General features: G+C 40.1%; 1 protein-coding gene across 2 annotated transcripts in view; it reads left to right on the forward strand.

The window, feature by feature from the left end:
- LOC140462987 (beta-1,4-galactosyltransferase 5-like) overlaps window positions 1-23513 on the forward strand; it is a 97825-nt gene that overhangs the window by 37913 nt on the left and 36399 nt on the right. The gene's annotated exons all lie outside the window — the stretch shown is intronic.

Genomic DNA, 23513 nt, shown 5'->3' on the forward strand with positions numbered 1-23513 from the left:
GAGGGTTGGATAGGTTGGACAGTGAGAGCCTTTTTCCTTGGATGGCGATGGATAGCACAAGGGGACATAGCTTTAAGTTGAGGGGTGATAGATACAGGAGAGATGTTAGAAGTAGTCTCCTTACTCAGAGTAGTAGGAACATGGAACGCACTGCCTGCAACAGTAGTAGACCCACCAACTTTAGGGGCATTTAAATGGTCATTGGATAGGCATATGGATGAGAATGGAATAGTGTAGGTGAGATGGGCTTCAGATTGGTTCCATAGGTCAACGCAATATTGAGGGCTGAAGAGCCTGTACTGCGCTGTTATGTTCTATAAACCAGAAATTTAGCTATCCGACGTCCAACTTGAAATATGTGCGCCTGCCGTCCCCAGGGTGAGAAGGAAGTACTGCCATACATTCCACAAGTGAACAAGTGTTATCCCCTTATTTAAACCGATCCATTGACACTAAGAACAGATGCCCTTAATTCTTCTGAACAAATGCACCCCCCTACCCTGTGGTCAAATGCTTTCCTGAATCTCCTCAGCAGATGTGTAATGCTACCAGTTTTCTCATTTTCTTTTAGGGTTTCATTGATTAAAGCCTCTCATCATTGCATATCATCAGTTTTTATTTTCCATTTATCCTCATTTAGTCTTTAACCTTCTTTCTAAACTGAGGCATCCAAACTTGGATGCACCTGCCAACCTGACGCGAAACTAATGTTTGGTTGGGCTTTAGTTTGAATAGATTTGCATCTGTTTTTATCAGACTTTCCCCCCCCGCCCTCACAATGTCTGTCATCTCAATTGTCTTGTAATTCATTTGATACATCTTCCCGCCCAATCTACCAATTTCTATACATTTCTTCAGTCACCTCATACTTTGCCTCACTTCCCATTTTTGTTCCCTTTTTAACTTTTGAGACATGGCCCTCTTCACTCCAATTCAAACAGTGATCTCAACATCGCTCTCAGTGCGATGTACCTGTACTCTAGTTGTACTCCTTCACTTTTTAACACCAGTATATAATTGTATTAATACATTGGGTTTAGGGAGTAGAATTTTCAAGTTGAAGTAAGGTGTTTACCAAAGAGTGACTAAAGATTTCAGGATGATATAACCTGTCAGGATAGAAATATTGGTGGAAGGGTCAAGGGGATATGGTACAGTGAATGTATATAGAGAAAGATGATAGAAAGTTGATGAGTGACGATACCTGTTATTCCTGTATGCAGTTCCTTGAAAATGAGAATATAGATAGATAAAGCCATTTAAAAATGCTGTGTTTTGCAAATAATGTCATATCCACTTTTATTTTCTAAAAGCTGGTTAGTCAATGTAGTGCTATGTGTGGTGTTTAAGTGCCCCATTATAGCAAGGAAATGAAAGCCTGATTTACCTGTTTAATGCCAGCTAAAATGAACTAATAATGCATCTTTAGACTTTGTTTCCAGTAGAGCAGAAATGCTTAAAAAAAAATTTTTTTGTGATTATGATTTACAATCTATTTGGTTGGAGGATAGTAGTGAACAATTTTAATGTTTGATTTGCTATTGAGAATGAATAGAAATCTCTTTACATAAGTTGTTTTTGCTATTTTTGATTGACATTGAGGTCATTGCAAAATTAATAAAGGGCCCCTTATTAACAGTGCAGAGTGGTCTCGTTTCAAAAACAAAATTTGGTGGATTAGAGTGCAGAAAGGTTAAGGAATGCAGCAAATGGCGAGAAGATAGAGGTTTTATCGTTGGTGAAAAGGGACCACTGGTCAGAGTAAGAACAAAGTTGATCCTAGAGGTCCCAAAAATGCACATCTTGAAGTGGATCAGAAACGTAAGTAGAAAGTTGTGATACTTAACATGAGAGACACGAGTCAGTTCAGTGAACTAGTGCTGAGCTCGCACATTGTATTCAGTCATGGAGAAAGGTAGAATTGAGCTAAATTATGCACGTTCTGTTAAGAATTGGAAATATGACATCAAGTTTACTTGCACTTACTTAAGAAAACTCTTGACTCATGATTTCAGGTCACTTGAAAATACACACAGTTTCAATGTCTTTTCTGAAATGTTCAAAATTCTAACATGGTATTCTAATACTGAACTAGGTTTGCTACTCATAGGCATACCTTTTACAACAGACACAAAAATATGCAAATTCTACTATCTGTCTTTACCAGTATCCCTTCCTGTGTCCATAACTTGAAACACAGCCTGTGTAAATAATGATGTAATTATATCCTGCACTATTTGGGATGCTTCTGACTTGCCAGCTGTCAGCGCCTCAACTTGCACTGCCGAAAAATTTCTATCCTGGACTAATGCTGCTTCACTTCCTGATTTGATCCTTATTAATACTTTTAGCATCAGTTATGTGAGCTGAGCAGTTGCTAAGTTATAATGATACTCTGATTTCCATTGCCGGCTTTCATAACCATACTTGTGAAAAGTCATCTAATTATTTTCTAATACTAATTTAATGTAGTAAAGCACAAAACCTTTTGAGTTCCAAACTTGAGTGTTTTTGGTAATGTTTTACTATCACCCCACCCTCAGTTATCTGAGGCCATCTAAACAGTTCTGCGGATGCTGCCAGACCTGCTGTGCTTTTGCAGCACCACTCTAATCTAAACTCTGATCTCCAACATCTGCAGTCCTCACTTTTTTGCCTAAACAAATTGAATGCATGTTTTGTCTGAATCCGATTCACAGTCCCTACATGTGATTGTCCTGTGATTCTAATCTTCTTTTAAATGCAGTTTCCTTTCAGAAAACTTTTGTAATGTTGAGCTCTCTTTGTAAATATGTACATTTCTAAAACATTTTCTTCAGTAAACATATTGAATGATACTCCAGTTTTAAATTCTGTGAAGGAAAAGTGTTAGCTTTTTATCTTTTGTTCATATCATGTGATTGCCTATTAACCTTGACGTATACTGTTATTTATTACTGCCCATTCACTCAGCAGTTCACTGGATGCACAACCTCACTTCTCATGGCTCCCCACATCCGCAAAACTAGTTTCCAATACAATATTGTCCTCCTTTAAGTGAACAAACTTGTGTTTGTTACTTTATGCTGTCTTCCTTGTTAAATAGTCATTCTTCCCAGCCTGAGCTCACTGTCCCTTAGAGGCCTGTCACAGCTTTTTCTTCCTAACTCTAACCCAGATCTAAAGCCCAGCTTTATGGCTTTTTCTCTTCCAGTGTTTTTTTAAAAAAAAAATGCATTTGTGTTGCTGGTTTTTTTTCTCTTCCTCGGTGCTAAAATGAATGAAAAGATTCGCCATGAAAGCGGACCTAGAATTTGGAGGATTTGCAAGCAACATAATTTTCAAAGGGAAAATGGTAAATAGTGAAAGGCAAATAATTGCTGAACTATGGGGAGAGCGGGGCTCATTGGATAATTGGAATTCTTATAGTACCAGCACAAGTATGAAGCGCTAGAAAGTGGCTTCCAGTGTTGCAGGGTACATTGAAGTTGAGGGAGGACAAAAATTAATAGAAGTAAAAATTTGGAGACAAATGCGAATATCTATGCCCAGTGAATTAATAATGAAACAACTCATTTTAACTACCCCAGTCTGTGCTTTGAGACTTGTGTGGGTGACGGATGGAAAAACAACTTTATCAGAGAAGAGGAGAGAAAGGGTGGAAAAGAAGACACACTATTCAAGCAGCTTGAGATTTCAGAAGTATAACCAGAAAGCCAGCAGGAAATGGAAAGTTAGTGCATAAGGGAGTTGAGGAAGACATAGTTTTTATTTTGTTCTGAGGGAAATGCTTTGGGAAATCAATTGGTTTCAGGAATATGTCTAATATTTGTTCCATTTCATTATGGTTAATTCTGACCCATGAAATTGAATTAAGTAAATAACATGCTACACCTGGGCCCTTGGCCAATCAAACCACATATTAATAGGTGGGGTTTATCAACTCCACTGGATAAAGGCCCAAACCTTCCTCATAAGACACAATCCTCATCCCAGTAATCAGCACGTGAAACATGTCTGAAATGCTTCCAATGCAATATTGTCCTCCTTTAAGTGAACAAAATTGTGTTCATTACTTTGGGTGTCCAGTCTCACTTCTAATTGTTATCATTCAAATTGTTTAGGTTATAATATTACTGAGATCCACTAATATAATGTGTCAAACTTTAGATTCTGTTAATTTATTTTCCTTTGGCTTCTCCTGTTTTACCTGGGCATACATAGAAATCATGAGGTAGGAGTAGGCCATTCAGCCCATCACCCTTTCGAGCCTGCTTAGCCATTCAACAATAATCATATTCCCGCTTTCTCCTCATGGCCCTTGACATCTTCGAAATCTTTTTTTTTAAAAAAAAATGTGTCTAGAATATATTCAGTGATTTGGCCTCCACTGCTTTCTGTGGTAGAGAATACCACAGGTTTACTACTCTTTGATAGAAGAAATGTTTCCTCATCTCAGTGCTCAATAGTCTGTCTCCTTTTCTCCAAACTGGACAAAACATCGTCCCTGAATTTAGTCTGTCCAGCCTGTTAGAACTTTATATATTTCAATCAGATCCCCTCTCATCCATGTAAACTCTAATGATTACAAGCCATTTGGAAGCATTCTCTCCTCATACAACAGTTCTGTCACCCCCGAGTATCAGTCTAGTGAACCTCCACTGTGCTCCTTCTCCAGCAAGTACATCCTTTTTCAAGTATGGAGTACAAAATTGCATGTGGGCACAGCAAAGCTCTATATAACTGTCGTGAAGCAGTTGCTTCTGAAGAGAAATCCTCTTGTAGTGAAGGCTAAATACTATTTGCTTTCCTAATTGCTTGTTGCATCTGCCTGTCTACCTTCATTAACTAATTTTATTGTCATTATATGTTGGTTAGCAATCCTTCTCCATTTTGTCCCATCAGTCACCCATTCATCTTCACAGTCCAGTGCATTAATGTTTGTCTGCTCACTGAAATTTTTGATCTTCATCTTGTTTTTTGTTCTGGTTGTCCCATCACACTTATCCTCTCTCTCATCACTACAAATGGCCATGCTAGTTCTTGCCTACTTTCTTCGAAGCTCCCACAATCATCACTGACTCCCTGATAGGACAAAAGTAGAAGTTATCCTTTCTCAGTCCTACTCACTTTCATTTTGGTATCTGCATTCCATTAATATCCAGTCAATGCCCTTTTCCTCTTGAACACCTTGCTCAAATTTCTTCAGAGAGCAAAGTCAGTCTCATGTATCTTGTAGATTCTTCATAATTTCCATTTCTAACACTCCACCATCGCATTTATTACAGTTCCTCCAACCAAGGCTTTTTCTGTGGTTAATTTCCAATCACACGCATCCATCTTCTACCACTGTTGAGTGCAGGAACCTGAATCTGCTCATTTCCACAGAGTCTTCACCTATAATCTTTGTGCATTCACTGTGATACTCTTGCCTAGGCTCAAACCAACAGTCTGTTAAGTTCAGCCTATAGTTTCGTTTCCATCATGGCCCTGACCACGTTAAAAGCATAAGCTTGGTGACAGTGCCATATTGGCTGAATGACCAACACATTACATCAATTAATTGATAGGCTCTAAACCCTTTCCCATCTCAACCATTCTCCTTTTTATTTAATAAAATTCGTAGTCATACTGACATATCAAATAAAACACAATGTTCCCCTCATTACATAGCACCTTTGCTGGTTCCACAAATGATGGGGTGTTTTTGGTCTGCATTTGCCTCATTTTGTTATTCCCATCTCTGTATCACTTAGATGGGAATGTTATTTTAACAATGGGAAATGGGACTAGTTTAGGTTAGCATGTCTGGTCAATATGGACTAGTTGGACCGAAGGGTCTGTTTCCATGCTGTACATCTCTATGATTCTATATGGTGTACTCTGTATTTTGTGCATCAGTGCCTTCAATTTGCATGCATTGCATGTGTCTGAAATAAGTGTTTATTTGCAAATGAATGTTTCATGCGTTAGCCACTTCAATGTCCGAATGTCAAGCAGACATGGTTCCCATGCCTTCATTTATCAAGGTGACACTGACTCAATCCCTCCTGGTCATTGTTCAAGCTACTTTTCAGTTGCCTTGCACATCGAGTGAAGAGCAAATGGTGGAAAGGAACTGTGCTCATGATAAACACCATCACCACCAAACCCCACGTGGTTGCCAAGTACTCACTCCATAATCCCATTTCCTTGCAATCCCCCAACAGCCCATTTCCACCCAATATGAACTGACAAATCCAAAAGTGGTATTTTTCAAAATATCCTTCCTAACAACATTATGGGCTCACTAATAACATAGAAGCTCATAAAATAGTATGAGAGAGAGTTAATGGTAGTTGTCTTTTCCCTCGGATGGGAGATTTCAAAACTAGGGACACATATTTAAGGTGAGAGGAGAGAGATTTAAAAAAGAATTGAGACACAAGTTCTTTTACACAGGGTGGTTCGCATGTGGAATGAACTTCCTGATGAATTGGTGGATGCAGGTACAGTTACATTTAAAAGACATTTAAATATATGAATGGTAAAGGTTTGGAGGGATATGGGCCAGGAGCAGGCAGGTGGGACTAGTTTAATTTAGGATTGTGTTCGGCATGGACTGGTTGGATCGAAGAGTAATAGCATGGGAACAGACCCTATAGAGACCCAGCATGTTGAATTTTGCCTACAACTATCCTGTCTGGCTGAGAACCCTTTAATAATGTTAGTAAGATGTAACACCATCTCTGTGCTTCCCCTGTGGAGTCACAGTGGTAGAGTAGTGGTAATGTCACTGGCCTACTAATGTAGAACACCAGGCCAGTGCTCTGGGGATGTGGCTTTGAGTCTCCCATGGCAGATGGTCAAGTGTAGCTTCTTTTTGCACTGTGGTGGTGTCCCAATCTCTGAAACAGGAGGCCCATGTTCAAGCTCCCCCCCGCTCCCCCAAATGGTGTGTCATACCTTCTCTGAACAAGTTGATTGGACATCTATTCACCTGCATCCTTTAATTGCACCAGTTATAGTGGGATAACATGAATCAAGTAAAATAACTGTGGATGCTGGAAATCTGAAACAAAAATTGAAATTGCTGGAAACCATAGTGGATTTGGCAGCATCTGTAGATAGGATTTAAAACATTAACTCTGCGTTCTATCACCCTTCAGTTCTGAAGACGACTCTTTGAATCTACAATATAAACTTACTCTAAGGGGTAAGTCATTAAGGATTGAGATGAGAAATAATTTTTTTTGACAAAGTTGTGAACCTGTGGACTTCTGTACCACTGGGGCCAATTTGTTAGGTATATTCAGGAGGCAGCTGGACTTGGCCCTAATGGCTAAAGGGATCAAGGGGTATGGAGAGAAAGCAGGAGTGGAATTGCATGATCAGCCATGATCATTTTGAACAGTGGTGCAGCCTCCAAGGCCCAAATGGACTACTCCTGCATCTATTTTCTGTGCTTCAATGCTGCCAGATCTACTGCGTTTCTCCAGCAATTACATGTTTTGTTTAATACTTAGGAAACCTTGTTGACATAGATGAGTTGGGTTAAAAGGTCTGTTTCTCTTCTGTATGGCTCTGACTCAATCTGACAAAAATTGCCAAATCACCAAAAGATCAGGAGAATTTTTAAACGTGAATTGCATGCACACACCGCTAGGTTTGTGTTTGCTATCATGCAGATTATTTCCCCAGGTCACCGTTAAGATTCTCCTGATTGTGTTTTCAGAGAAAGCTGTTCAAGCTGGATATATAGGTACTCGAAAGCATTTTTTAAAAGATTATTTTTGTACAAACATAACTCAAAGGTACCAATTTTCTGCCTGTGGGAAAAATGGACATTTAGTTAAAAACTGCTCATGTGGAGGGATAATTCTGCTAAAACTGGACTTCATGAAACTGCCAGTGGAAATTTAACCTGTAACTGGCAGAATTTCAAACCCTTTCTTTGGATGTCGTTTCCTGAATTTTTGTTTGTGATCAGTTGATTTCAGCTGTGTGTTGACCAGGTTGGAAGTTATTGCACCTACCTCTGGATACATGCTATCAATAGTGATGATTCATGTTACATTTGTATCTCTAGATTTTATTCCTTTTAAGCTGCTGACCTTGCTGCACAATTGTCTTTTGCAGTTTTTCCTAGCCAATTCAATTTCCCTCCCTGAGGGTACCTTTTTCCCCTTCCCCTTCAAATTACCACTGTTCTTTGAGGAAAAAAATCTTAACCAGTAAATTCCTGCAAGCTCCACCCCCACTTTTCTCTCAAGTCTTTGAATATGCTGTTACTTTTAATAGAACCCACAGTTCTGAGAAAGAGGGGTATTTCTTCAATGAACTTTGTCACATTATAAAAGCAGTCCGTTTTGAATTTTCTTTTATTCTCTCAGGATGTGGACATCGCTGGCTGGCTAGCATTTATTGCCTGTTCCGAGTTACCCTTGAGAAAGTGATGGTGAGCTTCCTTTTTGCATTACTGCAGTCCATGTGTTGTAGGTTGATCAACAATGCCACTTGGGTGTGAATTCCAGGATTTTGACCTAGTGACAGTGAAGGAATGTTGATATCTTTCCAAGTCAGGATGGTGGGTAGCTTGGAGGGCAACTAGCAGGTGGTGGTGTTCCCATGTATCTGCTGGCCTTGTCCTTCTAGATTGAAGTGGCCTTGGGTTGGAAGGTACTGCCTGAGGATCTTTGAGATTATTAGTGACAGTGCAAACTAGCGGTGGTGGTAGGTGAGCATACTGTGCTAATCAAACAGACTACTTTGTCCTTGATGGTGTCAAGCATCTTCAGTGTTGTTGAAGCTAAACTCATCCAGGCAAGTTGGGGGGTATTCCATTACACTCCTGACTTGTGTCTTGGAGATATTGGGCAGGCTTTGGGGAGACTGAAGATTAGTTATTCACTGCAGTATTCCTAGCCTCTGACCTGCTCTTATAGCCACTGTGTTATCCTGTGTGTAACAGGATGTTGATAGTTGGTGATTCAGAGATCATAATACACTGAATGTCAAAGGGTGGTGATTAGACTTGTCTCATATTGGAGCTGGTCATTTCCTGGCATTTTTGTGGCTTTTAATTGGTTGTTATTAAACGAAAAAGAAAGGTTTTTTTTGTCATTGCAATACAATAAGTGTAGAAGCTCAGTCTTTCAGCTTTAACTGTGGAGGCTATCATACACTTGTCACTTATTCATCCTCCTCAGCACCTCCAGGCATTGTTAAGACAATGATCCATTAAGATATGTTTGGTGTTTGGTGTAAGCCTGTTCCCATTATCGTCCTCCCCTGCGCACAGTCTCTAGTATTAAAACTATGCAGGCTCCTGTGTAGCTCATTGTACACAGAGAACCTTCCTTGGTCATGTGGGTATATGTCACATGATAGCTTCTGTTAACGTGACCATGGCAAACCATCTTCACCAGTTGCCAACACCCCTGCCAACCCCATTGTTGTCCAGTGTTGAAGGATCTTGTAGATAGGATACACAGTTGCTGGTGAGCAGTGATGGTAGGTATGCATTTGCTGTCAATCCAGCAGATAAGCTTTGACTGGATGGTGTCAAGCTTCTTGAAAGTTGTTGGGGCTGTACTCCTCCAGTGCGACTTTGCAGGCTTTGCTGTTTGAATATACTTTTATCCAGCATAGATACATTGCACACACCTAGTTGTATTCTTATTTATCCATTTGTTGGCACAACATCGAGCCTTTTCCCCTGTTACCACATCATTATCATGTTGCTTTCCCTCCAGGGTCTATTCTGGATGACTTCTTCTACTATTCATCTATCGGCTGAAGCTCAATGGCATCATCTGGAAGCACATCAGATCTCACATATGTGTTGATAATATCCCACTCTGATTCATTTATTAGGAGTAAACCTTAGTTTTAGAATGCAAATATGAGGTGCAGAAGTGTACACTTGATGCATGTACTGTGCTATTTTGGGATTGTCTTTCATGGTTTGTGGCCAACATATGTATTGACAGTAATAAAAAAAAATCGATAAAACTTTTTTGCTCATTTTTAACTGATAACACTCTCAAATCAGTACATGGTTGTGGTGTGCGAAGCAACTTGCCACCGGATATGTTTAGTTGATTAAAGCATAGAGGTTTGCCAGTTCAGGAGTAAGCTTAGGATAATTCTGTTCAATCTAGAACACAGGATATTTCTCAACCTTTTTGTATCAGTAGAGTAGAAGAGAATTTCCATATTTAAACTTTTAAAAATGTTAATTAAGTTTGAATATTAATTAGCTCATAGGCTATGAGAAGTGGTGTACTCAACACCATATTGGCTGCGGTTGGTCCCATTGGATTATATAAGTATCAGTGTCATCTGTGTACATCTCTCTGATTCTGTAAACTGAAGTTTTTCTATAAGAATACAAGTTTCCCTGAAACTTCCTGTTATGAGAATTGAATGTAAGAGAAAACAGCAACATTATTAATCTTCTGTTAAACAGTAGAAACCTATTAATTGTAGTACCTTGATCAATCTGAATTCTAAGTGTATGTATTGGAGAAGAGAATGAAGATCTTGTGTCCATTAGGTGTAGTGGGGGAATGTGAAGTGCTGTTGTGGATGAGTGGAAATCAGCTCTGACTTTCATTGATATTTTAATCTTCTGATCTTAAGACTATGTTGAAACCACAGTGGTTTCATTTGTGCAGCAAGATGCAATACATTTCAAATTGACAATTATGCAAATTAACTTCCAAACAATCGTAAAATCTGATTATTTTTGCATGAAATAAAACTGCTTTTTTTTGTGAAGTTTTGTTCCATACTTGAATTTCAAATGCAACTCATAGGGAACAGTTAATAAATGTGTTTATTAAGCTTGTCAATGTGTTGACAATTTAGATACAATTGGGATTAACTGTAGCCAATATGTACTCCATATCCCCTTTACGTTTGTTGCTTCATTTTGCTTCTAAATACTTTATTGACTACATGGGTGTTTTACTGGTGTTGGTTAGCATTTAAAAATGGAACAAAAAAGCAGAAAGAACGTCACCAGTGGTTTTGGTGGTGGGAAGATTATTCACTTCTGCATGATAGCACTTCTGGGTATTAAAACAGAACCTGAGCACAAGAAGGGCTCTTGTGGCACAGTGGAAGTGCCCCTACCTCTGAACTGGTATGCTTGGCTTCAAGTCCTATCCTGTTTCAGAGGTGCACAATAGCCTATCTGAACAATGAGGAACTTGAGTACGAGACCAAAATCAAGATACCAGTTATAGAATAAAATATATGACCTGACAAGTTGCAAATACCAGTCCAGTTCAGAAAGGCCAACTATAATTTGCTGTTTTTTGTCTTGCTGCCTTTTCTTTGACTATGACTACACATTAACATGAATCTTTTTTAGGGGATACCCTCCATGACATACTGGATCTTTCAAAAACTTTTATAGCTTTTTTAATAAAGATTTTAATGCACAATTTCCAAATATGTTGAGTCCTCAACATAGAGGTCTAAACCTAGGATTTAAATCTGCTCAATATCCACCTTTTTTGTGAGCTTCTAGAGGCTTTGTGCGCATTGCTGCCCTTCAGCAACCAGGCTGGACCTATTTTCAATGCATCATCAATTCCACGCCTTTTCTTGAGACATTCTATCTCTGGCCTTTAAGTTAATTTACAGCAATTTCCTTGTTTGTTTTTTTGCCTGTTATCAGTTTTGCTGAGATCTTTTAATCTCCTTTTAAAATTATTCATAACTGTCCAGTCTGACCATTCTAATTCCTTAAATAATTCACCTAAAGCAATCTCTGTTTTTAATACCAAATGTTTACATTCCCGCAAGCATCTACAATACAATGGTTAACTTGAAATTTGAACACACTTTCGATGTTTGGATATTTGTTTTTACTATCTATGTAGTTATTTTTATTGGTATGGCCTCTTCTGACCACTGTCCCTTTCCTGACTAACTACAGCTGGGAGTCATTCATGCTGCATCGTTCATGGAAAAACAAAACCCTCCAACACCTTCCATAAAGCAAATTTTGCCACACAAACCTCATCTGCCACCCAGTAGAGTATATTGTATATAAATATTTATTTGGACAAGTGTTGGAGTTTGAGTTCTATTAGTGAGACTGTTAGCAGTCACTTGTGTTGCATAAGAGTAAATTGAAAAGCAATATCTTGCATCCATATTCTTTCATTGGACATTGGTGTTGCTGACAAAGCCAGTGTTTGTTGTCCATTCTTAGTTGTCCTTGAGCAAGAAACCAAAATCATGAGCGTGGAAATCAAAACGTTCATTTTATCCTGTTTGCTATATTAGCACCTTTTTTAACAAGAGAGATTTCATATTCTCAAGCATAGATCCCAGGTGAGGTTCCTAAATCATTATGGTCCCAGTCTGGAAATCCTAAACTGTTATGTTTCTGGATGAGGAGGAATGAACTGTTTCTCTGTCTTTTTCTCACCAAGCTCTTCAGTTGGTTGCAACAAGGATAAATTTTTTCCAAAAAGTCCCTCCATTGTGGACATCCTTCTCCCTTACCGAAATGAACGTATAATTTAAAAGGATTTATTTTAACTGGCTTGCTTGAGTTAACAAAGAGTTTATTAATTATTAAATGTGGAAAAAAGAATACTGGTGCACATGCACACCAATTTAGAAGTAAGTGAGGCCAAAAATATATCATTTTTTAAAAAAAGTATGAATCGTTTGTGAAGAACGGCTGGTTGAACTTTGTGGCTGTTGCAGTGAAGGTTACAAATGACGACAACAACAACGACTTTGGTAGTTAAGCAGTTAGTTTCATGATCCTTACTTTTGCAGATTAGTTGAGATTCAGTAGTTTTGATTCCTATCAATTGTGTCTTCAACTTTCTGTGCAGAAAGTTTGACATTTGAATTTTTAATGTATCCTTACTAATGTACATAATTTGGTCAGGGAGATACATTGCTGCTCTCAGTTTGCAGATACCCTTTAGATGGAACTACTGGACTTGCAAAAATCTGCCAAAACCTAGTGAAAACATTTATTTTGTTACAGTTGCAAAATCCAAGTAAGGCTTATTTTGAATAATGTTAGTTTTACAATATTTGATAATTGATTTTAAAAATTCTTGCAGCACTGACAGATTACAAAGTGCAGATTACATCCTGACTTAATTCCCAGCAGAATACCCTCCCCTCTCTGTGACCACCAAACTATCAACTGAGATTTCGCCAACCACACCTACCCAGCAACACTATTTCACATTGAATATCTCACCATATACCCAACACTCCAATCTGAACAAATTAACCCCTGCTGACTAGAAATCCACCCGCTCCACTCAATCTTGTTGGTTAAAAGACTGGAGCTTTTTAAATTTGCAGAATACATCAGCTGGTGCCAATAAAGATGACCTGTCCTTTTCCACTGATGCAGCCCTGTGAATTTTTCTCACACCAGGATTGGAACTTCTCAGAAGTAATTTAGCAGTAGATTCAGATCAGAGGCATCTTTGTGCACAGCCCATTGCTGCAACTGCTCAAAGAGTCAGGCCAATGTATTCCCTCATGGAGAGTCTGGGACCAACGGGTATATTCTCAGAATTAAAGCTGTTAATTTAGGATTGAGATGAGGAGGAATCTCATCTCTTGCAGCGTTGAGAGTTATTGCAACTGCTTAGAGAGCTGTGGGAGCAGAGTTCTTGTATATATTTAAGGCTGAAACAGATTTTTGATCAGTAGGACAATCAAGGCTTATAGGGAAACCATATGGAGAATAACCTGATTGATTGCAGCAAAGTAGATATGAAGAATTATCCATGATCCTACTGCATTGTGGAGCAGGCTTAATGGTGAACTCTTGTTCCTATTTTCTTGTGGTCTTATTTGATTGCTTTCTTGATACAATAATTTATGGAACACTAGATTTTTATTTTTAGTCCTGTTCCTCAACAAAATCTACCACACCTATACTGAATGAAAATGACAATTTTTTAAAAATGGCATCTAACTTCCCATGTGATTATGTATTCTGACACACTGTTGTCGAAAAACTGACAGTTACAAATTGAATCCGCGCAAGCAAGATATCTGGGTTCAGCATCGCCAGTCACTTTTATTTGGATAGTTCCTTTTTATAAATTCAGCCAAATGATGGCAGTGACATGACCCTTGCAGATGACAATTATCCCTCCCGGGGGCAGGAGAAATTATAACTAATGCATGTCAGCATCTGTCCTTCTCCAATTTCATGTGAATATGAGCTGATTAACATTCCAGTGAGTCAGGCCCAATTATAAACGTGTACATAATACAACAGTTTGTGCAGCAATTTTCAATCTAACTATACCAGTTTGACTGTATACAACTTGAGTACTGCTGAATCAAGTCACATTTCATTACAGCTTTTCGTTTTGCAATTACCACAAGGAGGGTTTACAAAATTAGCAATGAAAAGGGGAACAACATATTTGTACTGTATGAGAAGAATGTGCTGAGTAGTTTGCAAGTAAATTGATGGTGGAAGCACTGCCATGGAGCCTGCACCAGTTAGATGAAACTGACTGACAGTTAACTACCCAGCTTGGTTTAACGTGAAAGCTGACTGGTTTACACTGGTCAAGGCATTGCTCTGTGGAATGAACCAGAAAATGGTGCTTCCTGTTTTGTTCAAATGGATTAAGTATAGTGTGTATAAATATATTTTTTCTGTCTGCAAAGTCGAGATGTTTGTATGTTAAAGTGTGAAGTTATTGGTAAGAGTGACCACTACACTTTGTTTGTGGAGACAAAATCCTGCCTTCACATTGAAAATAACCGACCACTATGCTAAATGGGACAGACCTGACCAGAACAGATTTAGCAACTCAAGACTGGACATCCATGAGGCACTGGAGGCCATTGACAGCTGCAAAATTGTACTCCAGCACTGTTACTTCATATCCACCACTCAATCATTACCATCAAGCCAGGGAATCAACCCTGGTTCAGTGGAGAGTGCAGGAGGGCGTGGCAGGAACAGCACCAAGCAAACCTGGCGATGAGGTGTCAATCTGGTGAAACCACCAAACAAGGCTACTTTTGTATGCCATACAGCATAAGCCACAAGTGATAGAGCTAAGCAATCCCACAAACTATGGATCTGATCTAAGCTCTGCAGTCCTGCCACATCTAGACGATTAAACAACTCCCTGGAGGAGGAAGCTCCACAAGTATCCCCACCCATAATAATGGAAGAGCCCAGCACATTGGTGTAAAAGGATAAGGCTGAAAGGTTCACAGCAATCTTGAGTGAATGATCCATCTCTGTCTCCTGCAGTGGTCCCCAGCGTTACAGCTGCCAGTCTATAGCCAATTTAATTCACTCCAAGTGATGATACGAAACGATTGGAGTCACTGGATACTGAAAAGGATAGCGGCCCTGACAACATTCTAGCAATAGTACTGAAGTCTTGTGTTCCAGAACTTGCCGCTCCCCAAGCCAAGCTGTTTCAGTCCAGTTAGAACACTAGTATCTACCTGACAATGTGGAAAGTGGCACAAATATGCCATGCACATAAAAAGTACGACAAACCTATCCAATTACTGCCCCATCAGTCTACTCTCGATGATCAGTAAGTGATGGAAAATATCATCAACAGTGCTATCAAGTAGCACCATCTCAGCCATAACTTTCTCAGAGATGCCCAGTTTTGGTTTCATCAGGGCCACTCAGCTCCTGACCTCATTAAAACCTTGGTTCAAACATGTTCCACAACGATGAAGAGAGAGTGACAGTCCTTTGACATTAAGGCTTCATTTGACAGAGTGTAGCATCAAGAAGCCCTAGCAAAACTGGAATCAATGGGTATTGGGGCAACCTCTCCAATAATTAGTCATACCTGCCACATAGGAAGATATTCTTGGTTGCTGGAGATCAGTCATCTCAGCTCCAGGGCATCTGCAGGAATTCCTCAGGGCAGTACTCTAGGCCTAACCATTTTCAGCTACTTCATCAATCACTTTCTCTCCATTATGAGGTCGGAAGAGGAGATGTTCACCAATGATTGGTGCTGAACATTGCACATTCACAATTCCTCAGACATTGAAGCAGTCTGTGTCCAAATGCAACCAGTTCTGGACAATATCCAGGCTTTGGATTAGTGGTGCTGGAAGAGCACAGCAGTTCAGGCAGCATCCAACGAGCAGCAAAATCGACGTTTCGGGCAAAAGCCCTTCATCAGGAATAAAGACAGTGAGCCTGAAGCGTGGAGAGATAAGCTAGAGGAGGGTGGGGGTGGGGAGAAAGTAGCATAGAGTACAATGGGTGAGTGGGGGAGGAGATGAAGGTGATAGGTCAAGGAGGAGAGGGTGGAGTGGATAGGTGGAAAAGAAGATAGGCAGGTCGGACAAGTCCGGACAAGTCAAGGGGACAGTGCTGAGCTGGAAGTTTGAAACTAGGATGAGGTGGGGGAAGGGGAAATGAGGAAGCTGTTGAAGTCCACATTGATGCCCTGGGGTTGAAGTGTTCCGAGGCGGAAGATGAGGCGTTCTTCCTCCAGGCGTCTGATGGTGAGGGAGCGGCGAAGGAGGCCCAGGATCTCCATGTCCTCGGCAGAGTGGGAGGGGGAGTTGAAATGTTGGGCCACGAGGCGGTTTGGTTGATTGGTGCAGGTGTCCCGGAGATGTTCCCTAAAGCGCTCTGCTAGGAGGCGCCCAGTCTCCCCAATGTAGAGGAGACCACATCGGGAGCAACGGATACAATAAATATATAATCAATATCCAGGCTTTGTCTGACGAAGTGGCAAGTAACATTTGCGCCACACAAATGCCAGATTTTGACCATCACCAATAAGAGACAATCTATGAGCCCCTCTTGGCATTCAATGGTGTTACCATCACTGAATTCCCCACTGTCAACATCCTGGGAGTTATCAGTGATCGGATATTCCACTGGACTCACCATAAAAACATAGTGTCAATAAGAGCAGGTCACAGGCTAGGAATACTATGGCGAGTAACTCTCACTTCCTGACTCCCCAAAACCTGGCCACCGTGTGCAAGAGGAATGTGATGGAATACTTCCCACTTGCCTGGATAACTGCAGCTCCAACAACACTCCAGAAGTTTGTCACTATCCAGGATAAAAGTAGCTTGCTTGATTGGTACCGCATCCACTCCCTCTAGCACTGGCGTTATGCACCTGTGTACTAATAACAAGATGCACTGCAGCAATTCACCAAAGATCCTCAAACAGCACCTTCCAAACCCACGACCGCTTCCATCAAGAAGAACAAGGCTAGCAGATATATGGTAACACCACTGCCTTCGAGTTTCCCTCCAAGTCACTTACAATCCTGACTTGGAAATATATCAACATTCTACGCTGTGACTGCTGGGCCCCTTGCTGAGATATTTATATCATTGATAGTCACAGGTGAGGTGCTGGAAGATTGGAGGTTGGCTAATGTGGTGCCACTGTTTAGGAAAGGTGGTAATAACAAGCCAGGGGACTGTAGACCAGTGGTGTTGGGCAAGTTGTTGGAGGGAATCCTGAGGGGCAGGATGTACATGTATTTGGAAAGGCAAGGACTGATTAGGGATAGTCAGCATGGCTTTGTGCATGGGAAATCATGTCTCACAAACTTGATAGAGTTTTTTGAAGAAGTAACAAAGAAGATTGAGGGCAGAGCGGTAGATGTGATCTCTGTGGACGTCAGTAAGGCGTTCGACAAGGTACCCCATGGGAGATTGGTTAGCAAGATTAGATCCCATAGAATACAGGGAGAACTAGCCATTTGGATACAGAACTGGCTCAAAGGTAGAAGACAGAGAGTAGTGGTGGAGGGTTGTTTTTCAGACTGGAGGCCTGTGACACAGTGGAGTGCCAGAAGGATCAGTGCAGGGTCCACTACTTTTCGTCATTTGTATAAATGATTTGGATGTGAGCGTAAGAGGTATAATTAATAAGTTTGTAGATGACGCTAAAATTGGAGGTGTAGTGGACAGCGAAAAAGGTTACCTCCAGATTACAGCAGGGCGAATGGGCTGAGAAGTGGCCGTTTTAATTCAGATAAATGCGAGGTGTTGCATTTTGGGAAAGCAAATCTTAGCATGACGTTTACATTTAATGGTAAGGTCCTAGGGAGTGTTGCTGAACAAAGAGACCTTGGAGTGCAGGTTCATAGTTCCTTGAAAGTGGAGTCGCAGGTAGATAGGTTAGTGAAGAAGGTGTTTGGTATGCTTTCCTTTATTGGTCAGAGTATTGAGTACAGGAGTTGGGAGGTCATGTTGCAGCTGTACAGGATATTGGTTTGGCCACTTTTGGAATATTGCATGCAATTCTGGTCTCCTTCCTATCAGAAAGATGTTGTAAAACTTGAAAGGGTTCAGAAAAGAATTACAAGGATGTTGCCAGGGTTGGAGAATTTGAGCTATAGGGAGGGTTGAATAGGCTGAGGCCATTTTTCCCTGGAGTGTTCAAGTCTGAGGGGTGACCTTCCAGAGGCTTACAAAATTATGAGGGGCATGGATAGGATAAATAGACAAAGTCTCTTCCCTGGGGTGGGGGTGTCCAGAACTAGAGGGCATAGGTTGAGGGTGAGAGGAGAAAGATATAAAAGAGACCTAAGGGGCAACCTATTCTTGCAGAGAGTGGTACGTGTATGGAATGAGCTGCCAGAGGAAGAGGTGGAGGTTAGTACAATAGCAACATCGAAAAGGCATTTAGATGAGTATATGAATAGGAAGGGTTTGGAGGGATATGGGACAGGTGCTGGCAGGTGGGACTAAATTGGCTTGGGATATCTGGTCGGCATGGACGGGTTGGACCCAAGGTTCTGTTTTGCGCTGTACATCTCTATGACTCTAAGTTTAAATGAAAACCCTAAATTGGTTGTCAGAATAATTCTTTGCACACTCGGGACAACATTTGCTTGATGATCCAATCACAAAATCTCATCTAATGTTGAACGATGCTGAGAAACTTGCAAGTACTAACTGGTTGGATATAAACAGTGTCATTAGCATCTTTACCTATGAGCAATTAAAAGGTCTTGCTAACATTTTAGGGGCTTAAATAATTTTAAAGTTCGCAGTCTAGTAACAACTTGGAAATTTCTCACTTGTCAAGACTCCAATCTTTTGTCTGTGACTAATCAAGACTAAAGCTCAATTTCTGATTCGTAACTCTGTTTTGAGGATTGGCTTTCTAAGTTACCGACTGAAATTTGCAAATTATGTGTGGGACTTCCCATCTTCTCAACTCACATACATTGCTAGCACTTGTTGTCTAGCATCACAGATTTAAACAGTGCTCACTGAAATCAGTGTCCGGTGTTATGTGGTATGAGTGTAATGAGTTTCTTGGAGTGCACACATTTTCAGCAGAATTAGAGAAAGTGGTGAAAGGGAAAATTAAATTGTCTTTTGTATTTGCTTTGCAATTTAAATAAAATGGGAAATCGTAGTGCAAAAATTCCTTACGCTGCTCGTAGGCATGTCAAAATTGGCAGCAATGTTTCCCCATAATCAAAAAATTACAGTACCTCATAAAACAATTTAATTACCTATAAGCCATTGTTAATGGGTTCTGCCAAAACATGGGATGTCCTTCATTTTAAAGCAAATAATAACATTGGTGGTCTAGGTTTACAGGCAGCAGACTCAGCAGAGAGCATTAAATCGAGCTAATTAAACTAACATACTGTGTGTCAGGCATTAACATACAACGCCAGCATTCCATGAATCGTTTCACTTTGGCAATTTTGATACATTTTGCACTTCAGTAGGGATTTTTGAAACTGTACTAAATACTGTGTTGAATTCTCAGTTTAGTTTGTCAGACAATGGTGAATAATGATTTTTTTTCCATGAATCTAGCTTTCAATAGTACAGAATTTGAAATTTTTATCAGTACAGTCGTCTTGTTGTCAAACTTGTGCAAACAAGATCATGCATTGATTCTATTGAATGGATCAAGGATGCTATTTGAATAGAAATAAGGAATCACGTGACATGAAAACCAGCTAGATAATTTAATGGAAATTCATGAGACTTAGCAAAAAAGGTTGCTCATAAAGTACTGAAGTTTCTACAGTAATGGGGTTGAGTGCATTGTCATTGCAGCAATTGGTAATATTTCAATAAGTTTGTATTTCATGGAAATGGTTCAGAGCATTATTGTTTTGATCTAGGTTTCCCAGCCTCGTTTGATGCAAGGTAGTCTTCTGGTTTAAATCCTTTTTTTTAGAATTTGTAATGGTCTGATACAACTGAATATTTGCTAATACATTTCAAGGGGAAGGGTTGATCTAGAGAGAACTGCATAACCAAGGGACTTTAAAGGCTAATGATCGACTAGGTTGCTTTTTCACCCTGTTTTTGTTAACAAACGTTCTAGCTACGTTAAATCAAATACAATCATGAAGACAAAAACTTACTAATGGATATCTTGGAAAACTTGAAATAAAAGGAGAAAATGCTGGAAATACTTAGCAGGTCTGGCTCATTTGAGGTGGCAAACAAAATTAATGTTTAAAGATTTGTCAATTCTAACCAAAGAGCACAGACCTGAAATTATTTCATCTATTTCTCTTCTAACAAATGTGAGACCTGCTGAGTAGTTCTAGCAATTTGTCTTTAAGCATTACTGTCATGTTTTTCTTTAAGAAGTAAATGTTATTATCTACGTATTATATTACAGTACAGAACAGAAGACTGCATAAGATATAATTGGATTTTATAAATTTATATGCATTAAAATTCTGTTTTAATTTTAATTTTCCTCTGGTCACTTAGTTAGCCATCCTAACTTGGTTGTGTTTCTTTTAAAAATTTTAAGCTACGCAGCTTTTTTTTAATCTTTGTTTACTCCACTTGGAGACTTTCAAACCATGATAGAAAGATTTGAAGCATGTTGGTGAGACTTGCAAATGGTACAAATGACTTTCGAGCACCAGTACCACAGCATTGACAGTTCACAAGGTTCCCACCCATTAAAAGGTATTGGTCACAAATTTTCGAGTTGGTGAACACAAATAAAAAATCCCTGTGGGTCTGGTAATATTTACCCAAGGTAGAAAGCTCCTGGTAAACATGTGTTTAAATAATGAGGTATTTAGATAAAAGTACTTTCATCATATTTGGAGAGTCTGATTATGGCACATTCTTCAGCTCAGTCCTCCCAATAGCTCAGTGAGTTTTAAACAAACGCTGAACTGAGCTAGAGAAGCAAGATAGGATTTTAGTTTAATGACAGAATTGCATTGAATTCAATGCAGCACATTGTCATTGGCAGTCCCATGCTAACGAGCGTGATTGTCCACCTAGGAAATTGCGTGTCACTGATCAATATAGGGGGTACAAGAGAACTGTATGCCTTGGATTATAGAAGGTGAAGAATTGTCAAAAATATTGGAGAATGCAAGGACCTGGAATTTTGACAGTGAAGTGGTTACAATTGGTGTTTGCAGTCATTAGTTCTCTGAAATTTCACAACTCCAGGGTGTAGCACAGGCACAAGTTGATACAAATCCTGAAGTTTCAATTTGTCACTGTATCCTGTTACAGGCTACACTGTGCCCTCTGCATCTGCCTACACTGAGTCAGCAACCATTACAGTCACTGAAACCATCCCCACTTCCACACCCTCATCGCTGCTCTAAGCATTAACCATTGTTCAGTCAGGTTATATAAGTCTTTAATAGAGATATGAGTAACTTTTTATTTGGTCTTTTTATTTTGGCCTTGAGGATTTGTCAATCACTCCATCAGCTTCAACCCCTAATCCACGTGATGTAGTAACACCCACATGCAGTTAAAACAAGAATTGCAAGTTTTGAGCCTAGTGACACTGACAGGACAGAAATATAGTTCCAAGTTAGGGTGGTGAGTGGCATGGAGGGTAGCTGTGGGTGATGCCCTTATCCTTCTAGCTAATAGAGTTTCTGTGTTTGGTGAATTACTGCAGTGAGTCTTCTAGGTATGACATACTTGCTTTTGTGGTGGTAATGAATGGTATGTCAAGCAAATGGACTTCTGTTGTAGTTCTGTTCGCCAATTTGGGAATTTGTGTTGCAAACATTTTGTCCCCTGTCTAGGTGACATCCTCCGTGCTTGGGAGCCTCCTGTGAAGCGCTTCTGTGATCTTTCCTCCGGCATTTATAGTGGCCTGTCTCTGCCGCTTCCAGTTGTCAGTTCCAGCTGTCCGCTGCAGTGGCCGGTATATTGGGTCCAGGTCGATGTGTTTGTTAGAATCTGTGGATGAGTGCCATGCCAATGTAGTGTACAAAATCCTACGCAGGGACTGCACAAAACATTACATAGGACAAACAGGAAGACAGCTAACGATCTGCATCCATGAACACCAACTAGCCACGAAATGACATGACCAGCTATCCTTAATAGCCATACACGCAGATGACAAGCAACATGAATTCGACTGGGACAACACTACTATTATAAGGTCAGCCAGGGAATTCCTACAGGCATGGCACTCATCCACAGACTCGATCAACAAACACATCGACCTGGACCCAATATACCAGCCACTACAGCGGACAGCTGGAACTGACAACTGGAAGCGGCAGAGACAAGCCACTATAAATGCTGGAGGAAACAACACAGAAACACTTCACAGGAGGCTCCCAAGCACTGAGGATGTCACCTAGACAGGGGACGAAATGTTTGCAACACAAATTCCCAGCTCGGTGAACAGAACCACAACAACGAGCACCCGAGCTACAAATCTTCTCCCAAACTTTAAGTGGACTGCTTGTTTTGGATGATGTCCACTTTAAATTATTGCTGGAGCTGAAACATCAACACAAGTGAGAAGTATTCCATTACCTGTCTGGATCAACGGTAGGCAGATACTAGGAAGTTAAGAGGTGAGTTAAAAATCGATGTTCCCAACTTCTGACCCTCCAAAATTACGGCACTCCCTCAGTACTGACCATCCAACAGCTTCTGACCTGCTGTTGATATCTAGTTTAATTTTTGGTGAATGATAACCAGAAATTGTTGATTGTAGAGGATTCAGTGATGATAATGCTGCTGAGGTCAGGGGGAGATCGTTCGATTCCATGCCATTAGAGTTGATCATTGTCTGGGACTTTTGAGGGGCAAACATTACTTATTTGTTACCAATCAGTCATAGGCCAGATATTGCCAGATAATCTTGCATCTGGTCATAGGCTGCTTAAGTATCTGAAGAAATGCAAATGTTATTGATGAGCAGTCATCACCCAACAGCTCCATTTCGGTGTTGGAGAAGAGATCATTGGTGAAGCAGTTGAAGATGGTTGGGCTTAGGATATAATGATAAACTTGGAAGGACTCTTGTGCCTGGGTTCAGATCCCATTTGCTCTAGAATATGTAATAACATCTCTGAGCAGGTTGATTAGAAAAAATAGGTTAAATAGAAAATGGTGATTCTGTGGTGTAGTGGTTATCACATTTGCCTCATGCAGAAGATTCCTTGTTCAAAACAACATTGCTACCTTATTGAAGAGGCCGTCTTGCGGTGCAGTGGTAGTATCCCTGCCTATGGGCTGTGGAGGCTTGGGTTCAAGTACCACCTGCTCCAGAGTTGTGTAATAATATCTAA

Source organism: Chiloscyllium punctatum, chromosome 37, assembly GCF_047496795.1.
Source record: "Chiloscyllium punctatum isolate Juve2018m chromosome 37, sChiPun1.3, whole genome shotgun sequence".
Taxonomy (NCBI): Eukaryota; Metazoa; Chordata; class Chondrichthyes; order Orectolobiformes; family Hemiscylliidae; genus Chiloscyllium; species Chiloscyllium punctatum.